General features: G+C 43.1%; 1 long non-coding RNA gene across 1 annotated transcript in view; it reads right to left on the bottom strand.

Annotated features, from left to right (window-relative positions):
* Positions 1-12129, bottom strand: part of LOC122565311 — a 28583-nt gene extending 16454 nt beyond the window's left edge. The window contains exons 1-2 of the long non-coding RNA XR_006316128.1: positions 12044-12129; positions 9005-9087 (exon numbers count right to left, since the gene is read on the bottom strand). This is a non-coding gene — a long non-coding RNA (uncharacterized LOC122565311). The remainder of the gene's footprint in view (positions 1-9004; positions 9088-12043) is intronic.
* Positions 12130-12399: the final 270 nt, after the last annotated feature.

Below are 12399 nucleotides of genomic sequence, written 5' to 3' on the forward strand. Positions count from 1 at the left end.
ATGGTAATATCATTATCACCTGTGTTTTCACTATCTTCTGGATTAGTGGTGCTGGAAGAGCACAGCAGTTCAGGCAGCATCCAAGGAGCAGCGAAATCGATGTTTCGGGCAAAAGTCCTTCATCAGGAAGTGTTTTCACTATTTCTGATGTCTAGGTCTTGTGACTTGGCAAATGTACATAACATTCCTTGCTATTAGATCAAGTTAGCAATTTGTGATTGTTTTAGCAGCCAAGATGCTGCTGCAGTATTAAAAATTGGCAAGTCATGTTGCAGATGTGTAGAATTTTAGTTTGGCCACGTTTGGAGTATTGCGTATAGTGCTGGTTACCCCACTGCCAGAGGATATGAAGTGTTTGGAGAGGGTACAGAAAAGGTTTACCAGGCTTTTGCTTAGCTATGAGGAGAGATTGGATAAATTTAATTTGTTTTCACTTGAACTTCGGAGGTTGAGGAGTGACCTCATAGAAGTTTACAAAATTTTGAATGGATAGTCAGAGATTTTTTGTTCCACGGTAGAAATGCTAATTATTAGGGAACAGAAGGTAAAAGGAAGAAAGTTTAAAGAAGATGTGAGAGGCAAATTTTTCACACAGGAGGGTGGTAAGTGCCTGGAATGTGCTGCCAGAGGAGGTCATAGAGAAAGATACAATAGTAATATTTCAGGGGCAGATATATGAATGGGTCAGGAATAGAGAGATACAGACTGTGTGGAGACAAAAGGTTTCTCGTTTAGAAAGGCATGATGTGTCAGCACAGGCTTGGTGAGCTGAAGGGCCTGTTCCTGTGCTGTACCACTGTTTGGTCTTATATGTCACTGGAAGGAGGAACATTGTCCTTGACTTGGTCTTCATTTTTTGCAGATTGCAATGATCTGTTTTTCTCCAGAATAAACTGCTTGAAGATGTGGTGAAACCATGTCCAATCGCAACTTTCAGAAGAGACTTGGACATTTAGATTAAAATGAGAAATTTGCAGGGAATCTGCAATAGAACGAGACAACCCAGATATTTAAAATGCCTTCATGAGATGGGGGCATCACTGATTGGGCCAGCGTTTATTACTCACTTTTAGTTGCCCTTGAGAAGGCGGTAGTGAGCTGGCTTCTTGAACTGCTGCAGTCTATGTGCTGTAGGTTCACCCACAAAGCCATTGGTGAGGGACTCCCAGGATTTGCCCCAGCGACACTGAAATGAAAGGTGATAGTCAGCATGGTGAGTGGCATGGAGGGTAACTTGCGGGTGCTGGTGTTTCTATGTATCTGGTGCCCTTGTCCTTCTCGATGGTGGTGGTCATGGATTTGGAAGGTGCTGTTTCTAAAGCCTTGGATAACTCAAAGAGCCAGGACAGGGATGGTGGCTGGGAATGGCTCACTTACACAATGAGAAAACACCACTTCCTCGATTTTTCTATGTATCAATGATAGTTACATGTATTTTTTCTTTGCACCCCTAATGTGCATCGTAACCTTGTGTCAGGTTCTTTAACACAGATTTAACATTTTTACACTGGATTTGTAAACAGTGTAGGTTCAATTTATTTGAAAATTTCAAACAAGTTTACTTAGCAGATTTACTGAAAACTTGCAGTTTCAAAACAACTTGCAACAAAATCCTTCATCTAACCTACTGCTGCTGCTACTGTTGGGAGTCCTCATGGCTACTGGTCATGCGCAGTCATCCCAGTCCTGCGTTTATTCTCATATTCATTTCTTCAAACAGTGACACAACCCAATCCAGAGGATCAAATAATGCCTGGTTTTGAAGATGATCAGTTCCAGGAATGAAAATCTTGTAAAGTGAATGAACAATCAAGAAAGATAAAGAGAGCTAAGAATAGCAGAGACGAGCCTCAAAAGACAGATTTACATGTTATAATGAAAGTAAAGCAGAACAGTGAGCAATGCAGCTCAGCAGCACACAGCTTGGAAAGCATAGAACATAACCCAGTGTGAATGACTGATGCAACCTCCAGATGCAAGGTGTAGAATAGAAGTAATCGTGTGTCAGTGAATGCACAGATTGTTGCATATCCTGTACTTGACACAATGTGCATGTAAAACAGGAATAGTGATTGAATAGAAAAAGATGTAAAAACCATGCTGTGCAGTCAAAGAGCACTTCAGCAGTTATTTGATTAACAATTAAGTGACTCACAAATAATGAGTGAGTGCTTTAAAGATGTAAAATTGTTTTGTTTTGGCTTGAGTTTCAGATTTATGGATGCAGCACGTATATGTGTGTTTCTATTCCTCAAGGGGATAATCCTGTAAAAAAGGAGCGTTCAATAAAATATGATACTTGTGTCAATTTGTAAACTATGAACTCTCTTCTTGGAATGATATAGCACAGAAGAGGGCCGTTAATACAAAACTGGCTGGAAGGTTAGAGACAGAGAGTGGTGGTGCACAGTTTCTTTTCAGACTGGAAGGCTGTGACCAGCAGTGTGCTGCAAGGATCGGTGCTGGGTCCACTGTCTTATGTCATTTATATAAATGATTTGGATGTGAATATAAGACGAATGGTTAGTAAGTTTGCAAATGACACAAAAATTGGAGATGTAATGGACAGCGAAGAAAGTTATCTCAGAATACAATAGGACCCTTGATCAGAGGGTCAATGGGCTAGGAGTGGCAGATGGATTTTAACTTAAATAACTGTGAGGTGCTGCATTTTGGAAAGAGAAATCAGGGCAGGACTCACACACTTAATGGTAAGGTCCTGGAGCATGTGGCTGAACAAAGATATATTCGGGTGCAAGATAATAGTTCCTTGAAAATGGATTTGTAGGTAGACAAGGTAGTGAAGAAAGTGTTTGGTACACTTGTCTTTATTGGTCACTACATTGAATATAGGAGTTGGGATGCCATGTTGCAGCTTATCGGACATTGCTTAAGTCATTTTTCAAATACTGCATACAATTCTGATATCCCTGCTAAAGGAAGGATGTTGTGAAACTTGAAAAGGTTCAGAAATGGTTTACAAAGATGTTGTCAGGGGTCGGGGGGGGGGGGGGGGGCGGTGTTAACTTATAGCAAGAGGCTGAATAGTCTGGGGCTATTTTCACTGGAGCATCGGAAGCTGAGGGATGTGACCTTATAGAAGTTTATAAAATCATGAGGGTCATAGATAAGGTGAATAGGCAAAGTCTTTTTCCCCAGGGGAGAGGAGTCCAGAACTAGAGGGCATTGATTTAAGATGTTAGAGGAAATATTTAAAAGGGACCAAGGGGAAAAGGTTTTCATGCAGACGGTGGTGCATGTATGGAATGAACTGCCAGAGGAGATGGTGGAGGCTGGTGCAATTACAACAGTGAAAAGGCAGCTGGATGGGCATATGAATGGGAAGTGTTTAGAGGATATGGGCTAAATGCTGACAAATGGGACGAGATTAATTTAGAATATCTTGTTGGCATGGTCGAGTTGGACTGAAGGGTCTGTTTCCGTGCTGTACAGCATTATGACTCGAAGCCCATCATGATGACTTTGGCTTACTTGACAGGACTATCCAATTAGGTTTACTCCCTGGTCCAATCCACACCAACCCCCCACCCCCCTCCCACCTCCATCTGGTTCCCTCATGCCCTGTAAGGAGGGTAACTGTCATCCTCACCTGATCTGGTCTACGTGTGACTCCAGAACCACAACAATATGGTTGACTGTAAACTGCCCTCTGAGACAACTGAGCAAGCCACGCAGTTGTATCAATCACTAGAAAGTCTTGTAAAATAAATAAAACTGGACGTGTCACCCAGAATAACAGGAAGCCCAGCCCTGTTGACGCTGCAGAATTCTCTTTACAAACACCTGGGGGCGAGTGCCAAAACTGGGAGAGTTGTCTCACAGACTGCTCAAGCAACAGCTTGATATAGTCATACTCACCCATGTTATACTCATAGATCATCTCCCAAACATCTCCAAAACCATCGCTCGACGTGTCCTGTCTTACCAGCAGGACCATTTACAAGTTCGCTGATGAAAGTCTATCGAATTTCAGATGGCAACGAAACAGACTACAGACAGGAGGCGGAAGACCAGTAAAAATAGTGCACTGAAAACAACCTAGCTCTCAATTCCAGCAAAATGAAGGAAATCATTATTGACTTTGTGTGGAATGTTACTCATGCCCCACTACACATTAACAGAACAGAGGTGGAATGAGTGGAGAGTGTCAAGCTCCTGGGAGTGGTCATCTACAACAACCTTTCTGGGACTCTTCATGTGAATGCACTGGTTACAAAGGCCCAACAACGTCTCTTCTTCCTCAGGCAGCTGAGGAAATTTGACATGATGGCAAATACCCTTGCCAACTTTTATAGGTGTGCCATCGAGAGCATTCATCTGGATGTATCAATACTTGGTAGGGCAACTGTACCATTCAAGATCGGAGATGGTTACAGAGAATGGTGAGCTCAGCCCGGACAATCACAGAGGCCAACCTCCATCTATGGAATCCATCTACCAGGCCCGTTGTCAGAGAAAGGCTGCCAGCATTTTCAAAGATCCATCCCACCCTGGCAATGTTTTTCTATAACCTCTACCATCGGGGAGAAGGTACAGAAGCCTGAACACACGCACCAGCCAGTTTCAAAACAGTTTCTACCCAACTGTTGTTAGAATACAGAATGGACTCACAAACTCTTAACATTCGCCTGTGCCTGTGTTTTTGGTTTTGCCACTGTTTACCTATTATTTACAAATCTATGTTACTTACCTATGTGATCTGCCTGTATTGCTCGCAAGACAACGCTTCTCACTGTGCCTCGGTACATGTGACAATAAATTTAATTCAATTCGATTCAACCGAGCAGAAAAGGTGGCACAGTGATGTACAGTTGAGAGGGAGTTGCCTTATGTGTCCTCAAAATTGAGTCCAAATCCTACGGTTGCTTCGCATCAGGCTAAAACCCCTCACCAACAGCAGCCCCCCCCCCCATGCACAGGATGAGGGCATCACTGCCTAGGCCAGCATTTACTGCCCATCCCTAATAGCCCAGAGGATCATTAAGAGTCAACATAATGTTATTGTTCTGGAATCACATGTTGGCCAGATTGTAAGGACAGCAGTTTCCTTCCCTAAGCAAACCAGACGGATTTTTCCCACCCAAATCCTAACAGTTGGGATGGATTCATGGTAATCAATAGACACTCAATTCCAGATTTTGTTTTAAAATTGAATTCAAATCCAACATCTGCCATATTAGGATTTGTAGCAGGGTCCCAAGAACATTCCCTGAATTAACGTGATAATGCCACTAGGCCAACACCACTCCTACATACAAGAATGAAGAAGAGTTTTGTCATGATAAAGAATTGCAAATCTCTTCACAGTTTTAGAGAAGGGTTAGGTTGGGTTACCAAGACACGGACAGGGAGGTCTATTTGAAGGATTTTTCTGAAACTGGCTGAAGAGCGCAAGGCAGGGGTGTTTAAGGCTGTGTGCATGGATCCATGAAGCTGATTATTCTGTAATAAAACGAAGTGTAGGTAGGGAAGGCAACGTAGTGAGAGACAGCACAGAGGGGTGGGGGTGGGGTGCAGGGAAGAACCAAAGAAAATTAAGATTTTCTCTTTTGTTTGGTCATGAGATGTACCATGTCAGTGACAATGGTGGCACAGTGGTTAGCACTGCTGCCTCACAGCACCAGAGACCCAGGTTCAATTCCCGCATCAGGCAACTCTCTGTGTGAAGTTTGCACATTCTCCCTGTGTCTGCGTGGGTTTCCTCCCGCAATCCAAAAATGTGCAGGTTAGGTGAATTGGCCATGCTAAATTGCCCGTAGTGTTAGGTAAAGGGGTAAATGTAGGGGAATGGGTCGGTGTGGACTTGTTGGGCCAAAGGGTCTGTTTCCACGCTGTAAGTAATCTAATCTAATTTATTGTCCATCTGCTGGTGTCCATGAGAAGGTGATGGTGTTTTTTTTTAACCACTGCAGTCTGTGTGAACTGTAACAGGATCAAAACAGCATTGCACTTATGTTTTCCAGCAGATTTGAGAAATGTACAGATCCAGGCAGGGGGAAACAGCATGGAGCTGGCAATGAAACCTACAATTTTGAATTTGATGCTTTAAATAATAGGGTAGCAAAGGAGGCGAGCGAGGACAAATGCAATAAGTGAATCGGATTTCATGTTGGACAGAAAGTAGTAGATGTGTGGCTGTTGACATAGACTGGACCTGAGAAGACTAGTGAGAAGACATTCAGCCTGAAGGTGACAAAGTCAATTGATTTTGTAGTTCATTCATGTGATATGAGCATTGCCAGTAATGCCAGTTTCTATTATTCATCCCAAATTGATAAGTTAAGAGTTTCACCACCTCACTGGTAGGCAGCATGGTGGATCTGTGGTCAGCATTGTTGCCTCACAGCACCGGGGACTCAGGTTCGATTCCAAGTGACTGTCTGTGTGGCTTTCCTCTGGGTGCTCTAGTTCCCTCCGACAACCAAAGATGTGCCGACTTGGTGAATTGGCCATGCTAAATTGCCCATAGTATTCAGGGATGTTAGACTTGGTGAATTGGCCATGCTAAATTGCCCATAGTGTTCAGGGATGTGCAGACTTGGCGAATTAGCCATGCTAAATTGCCCATAGTGTTCAGGGATGTGCAGACTTGGTGAATTGGCCATGCTAAATTGCCCATAGTGTTCAGGGATGTGCAGACTTGGCGAATTGGCCATGCTAAATTGCCCATAATGTTCAGGGATGTGTTGGTTAGGTGCATTAGTCAGGGGTAAATACAAGGTAGGCGAATGGATCTGGGTGGGATACCCTTTGGATGGTTGGTGTGGGCTGGTTGGGCATTACAGCCTGTTTCCACACAGTAGGGATTTTATGATTCACTGTGCATCTGGAATCGCATGTTGGCCAAGGACTCCTGGTTATCAACGAGGTGGCAGAGTTGGGACTCCTATTTTAAAGACTGAGACATATAAATGCTGAATAAATACTGCATAAATATTTAAATACTGAAACATGTTGCTGTAAAATGGGATTAGAATAGATTTGGTGGTTGTTTTTGAATGGCACAGACTCAGTGGGCTGAATGGCCTTTCTCGATGCTGTAGATCTCTAAGTGTAGTCACTCTTACTTTGGAAGACGGAGCTGCCAATTTGCGTACAAGATCCCGCAATCATCAAAGAGGTGAATGACCATTTTTCTGCTGTATCAATTAAGAGATAAATATTGGTTAGGGCTTAGGGAAATCCTTTGCTCTTCCAGTGGAGGCATGGAATCACTCATATCCACCTGACAGATAGATGGGACTACAGTGCACTGAATAGTCAGCTGCTCTGAAATTACAGCATTCAGTTAGTACTGTACTAAACGTTTTCCTCAGTCATAGCCTTATTAAAGGCATTTGTGCTATTTTTTTAACTTTACTTTGAGCTTAAATAGTTTGCGTCAGTTCAACTTCATCTAAGTTTTTCATTATCTTCGTGAGTACAAGCCTGTCTCCCTGAGCCGAATCCCTCAAATGAAAAGGTTGAAGTTTCAGATTCTTTTTCTCTCTAATTTTAATCTTCCAACCTTGATTTTAAAGCCTCTTCCTCTCCCCTAATCTATCACTTCAAGCTGTTCTGACTTTAGAGAATTACTTTCCTGGCAACAGATGCAGGTAACTTCACACCAGACCAGGAGCTATAAATCCTCTGTGACTCAAGGATTGGTGTGTTCTGACTGAGGGAAATTTGCATTTTTGTTCATATCGTGAAAGAGTTCAATATCTCTCCCTGCAAAGGTCCCATTTGCAAACCTTCTCTTCAACCTCCCCAAAACCTTCACATTCGACTTAAGTTGTGGGATCAAGAATTTTCCAGCAGAGTCTGAATTCATGTTTTAAACATGATTAGTTTTACTTCTTTGTTTTTATTTTCTTCACTGTATCGTGTCGAAACTGGAAAGCCCTTCAAACACATGAGGACGATGATGCATGATTCGACATGGTGAAGGCATCAAGTTATCTTCATCGTGCCTGTTCATTATTGTGACTACACTGCAAATATCCAGCACTCACTGTGCAGTTGATTTGCTGTATACATCAGCAGGGGGCCCAATGTCAGCACTTTCTGACACCAGTTCAAGCTAGTCTGCATTCCCGAAGATAGCCTGTACTATTTAAAGCTAATCTGCACTGCTGAATTTAGCCTGCACTGCTTAAAGCCAGCCCTCACTACTTAAAACAAGACTGCACCATTTAAAACTGGACAATCCTACTTAAAGGCAGACAGCACCATATCAGGCTTTCTTGTTAAGACTTTAATGAACTGTTATATTGTACTCAAAACATTAACTGTTTCTCTCCCCAAAAGTCAAATTGTGTTTAACAACCATTCCTGTGAAGCCCCTTAGGATGTTGTACAATGTTAAGGTCGTCATCTAAATGTAGGGTGTTCCAATTCGTTGAATAGGGCTTCGAGGATGTGATGAGCTGAGTTGAGAAGAGGGTGTTATCAGCTGCTGTTGGGGAACATGGAGACAGGATGAGTAGTTAATTGGACAGTGTGTTATCATGGCTAGGCTTCACCAACATTCTACTCCACCTGATAAAACTCTGAGCAGGACAGTCCATGGTCACATTTCATGTTCCATCACCACCTCAGCCTCGGAAGTGGCCAGTTACTGATCACTGACTGGCCTCAGGCTGCCTCTGATGGGTTTGATCCAGTTATAAGTGGCCTACTGCTCTACAGTGCTCCAGGTAGCTGTTACTCCATCAATAGTTGTCCCCTAGATTGGGGGGGCAAGTGGGGGATATGCAGAGTAAGTTCCCTCAATCACAGATTCTCATCAAGGGACTGGACCAGGGACATACCTGCTGAGGATCTCCAGCAATTCCTGGTCTAGGTTTGGATTTCCAGCACTTACAATTCTTTTTTGTTTAACCCAAAAATCCCTTCCTCCTTACATCATTTAACTTTTGCCATTGGCCTTCTATGATTCTGGACTCTAGGGAGAGCTCTTCTGCCAGCAGCCAACAGTTGCCTCTGATTGATTTGTACTCACTGGACTGGACCATAGTCATCAGGTTTGATTTGGAGAGGCTTGGAATCCAGAGGTCATCTTGCAAGCGGCACTGAAGTTTAAGACTGTAAGAATATAAGATATAGCAACAATATTAGGCCATTTGTCCCACTGAATCTCCTCCACCATTCAATCATGGCTGATATGTTTCCCAACCCAATTCTCCTGACTTCTCCCATAACTTTTGTTCCTCTTATGAATCGTGAACCTATCTATCTCTATCAAACGCACTCAATGGCTTAGCGACCACAGCTCTCTGTGGCAATGAGCTCCACAGATTAACTATCCCCTGACTGAAGAAATTCTTCCTCATCTCAGTTCTAAAGGGTCGTCCCTTCATTTTGAAGTGTTCAGAAGAGATTTAAAAGTGAATCATGAATCCAAACAGGAGAAGTTATTTCCAGCGGCAGGAAGACGCAGAATCAGTGGGCACACATTTTAAGATAATTAACAAGTGAACTAAAGGTGTGGAGAAATGTTTTTACACAGTGAGTGGTGTGATTGAAAATGGACTGACTTAAGCTGCAGGGAAATGAAACTAAATCGTAACCTTAAAAAGGTAATTGGATCATTATTTGAGGAGAATAATTAACAGGGCTCTGGGGAAAGAGCAGTGTGACTTATTCCAAAGCTCCTTTGCAGAAATGACACAGGCATAATGGACTGAATAGCCTCAGACCAGTGCTGCGTCATTTTAAGATGGATGGAATTGTAGACTGGAGAATAACATTGCACTGAGCAATTAAATGAGTGGAGAAACCAAAGACAAATATCTTCTTTTAAATGGTGGGAAGTTAGGAACAGTGGAGAGTCGAAGGGATGCAGAGCTCCCTGCACACAATAAGCTTAATCTTACATGTTATTTGACTAAGTGTCAGTTTTCTTAACTCTCATAGAGGGTTTCACATCTCAAGCCGAGGGAAACTTCTTGCCAGACCTGAGCAGACTTCCCTCAATAACTAACAACACCTTCCTAGGAGTCCCTTCTTGCCCAAATCCAGCCCCATCCTCACATTTGTGTTTCTTGAATCAACTTGCCACTCACTGGATATCTGCTCAATACCCAACATTCCTGGCATGCATGCCATCTTTGGAAGGCCATCGTACAGTAGGGTAAGCACTGACATTCTAAAGCTGTCCTGCGCAGTGACGGATAGTCATTGCAAAGATATTGGACAATGAGAAAAATGGTGTGATGATCCTTACACCTAACAGTTTCTACCCACAACTGCCTGATTTGTACTTTTGGCTATTGTGGATGCAAACTCACACTTTAGCGGAGCCTATATGATCCACATCATTGAACCTGCTGTGGACTTAAAATATTTTCACAGATATAATTCAAACTGTAGAAGTGAACTTTCAGAAGGTACCCAAGCACATGTGACAATAAAAAGCCAGTTTTTTGCATGGGTCTCAAACTTCTACAATATTGAAATCCAAAGATTCATTTGTTGTAGGTGTTAACAGATATGTCCTTCAGAAGAACCTTTCCCTTCAATATCAAAGAGATATGAGAAAATTCTCATAATATTCTGTGATCCTTGAGAATGAACATTTTCCTAGCACTGTGAACCACAGCAACGAGAAACTGAAGAGCTTTCTGATTTTCCTGAACACACTCCCACTGTAACTCAGTTGGCCCTGTGCTAAGCTTCTAGTTTTTCATCCCACTCCAATGTTTGGGAATGAAAATAAAGGCTGACACGCCAATGGAGTGCTTAACTGTCGGAGGCGCTGGTTTTCACTTAGTTGTGAAAGTGAGTGCATTAGAATGCTGTAAAAGAAAAACAGTGGGGGATTTATATTGGATGTCCTAGTCAATCTATGTCCCTCAATCACAGCAACAACAAATTCGCTTGCCATTGTCGATTTGCTGTTTATACGGGTTTGCTGTGCACAAATTGGTTGCCACATTTTCTATATAACAACAGTAGCTGCACTTGTTTGATTGCAGCTTATGGTACTATTGAACAATTCAGCTCCCAGAATGAAACCTGACATGCTGGACCACAAGTTTCCTTTCTTTAATGGAGTTGACATGGTGGTTAATCACTGAAATGTATTCACACAAGGCTGCCGATTTTCTTTAGCAGCAGAAAAGAAGCTAATTACATGACAGAAAACATTTTTAAAAACCCACCCTATTTAAATATAGTGTACGGTAATAGTGATCTTAAAATAGACAGCAAAACAAAGTTTCAACCTGATCCCTGATACTGTTCATTGCAGAGATTCAAGTTCTGAGAAGTTACATCAAGAAATGACAAATCCTGGATTTAATCATTGTTTCAAAGCAGCTAACTGTACTCAAATTCCAAAATTGATGTTAATTGTAGAAGCACTGGAAAAACACAGCAGGTCAGGCAGCATCTAAGGAGGTGGACAATCAACATTTCGGGCATAAACCCTTACTCAGGGCCATCACAGTTTGGATCTGAACATCACAACCAGTACCTGGGCGGCACGGTGGCACAGTGGTTAGCACTGCTGCCTCACAGCGCCAGAGACCCGGGTTCAATACCCGCCTCAGGCGACTGACTGTGTGGAGTTTGCACGTTCTCCCCGTGTCTGCGTAGGTTTCCTCCGGGTGCTCTGGTTTCCTCCTACAGTCCAAAGATGTGCAGGTCAGGTGAATTGGCCATGCTAAACTGCCTGTAGTGTTAGGTAAGGGGTAAATGTAGGGGTATGGGTGGGTTGCGCTTCGGCGGGGCGGTGTGGACTTGTTGGGCCGAAGGGCCTGTTTCCACACTGTAAGTAATCTAATCTAATCTAATCTTACCTACTACAAATCCAAAACCTCCAGGAACAGTTCTCCTTCAGTCCACACTCACAGCCATGCACCACCACCTAATCTTCCTGCAGTTAGCCCTGCCATAGCTCAGGCCACATTATCCCAGACCTGCATAGGACCTCTGCTGTTTTACACCCTCAGAAGAATTCACACACTCAACAAACATTTTTTTTTCCACCACATCGGACATAAAAGAACGTAAGATAAACACACTTCCACGTACTTACCTCAATACTCTGGATTCCTCGACCATTCCAGAAGATTCTCCTGGCCTCTGGAACTGCTCAGATGCCATTAGCCATCGGCCGCTCCAGCCACCACCGGCGCGGTGAATGATGACATCACTTCCGCTCCTGCCACCCCACAGACCCCAGCCACTTCCGAAGTACTTATACCTGAAACATCGATCCTCCTGATCCTCGGATGTTGTCTGACCTGCTGTGTTTTTCCAGTGCCCCACTCTCAACTCTGATCTCCAGCATCTGCAGTGCTCACTTTCTCTTAATTGTGGAAGCCCCCTGTGCTGATCTACTGACAGACAGACATGCTGAAATGCTTTTTAATGTAATGTAATGTTTTTTAG

The sequence above is a fragment of the Chiloscyllium plagiosum genome, chromosome 2 (genome assembly GCF_004010195.1).
Source record: "Chiloscyllium plagiosum isolate BGI_BamShark_2017 chromosome 2, ASM401019v2, whole genome shotgun sequence".
In the NCBI taxonomy this organism is placed as follows: domain Eukaryota; kingdom Metazoa; phylum Chordata; class Chondrichthyes; order Orectolobiformes; family Hemiscylliidae; genus Chiloscyllium; species Chiloscyllium plagiosum.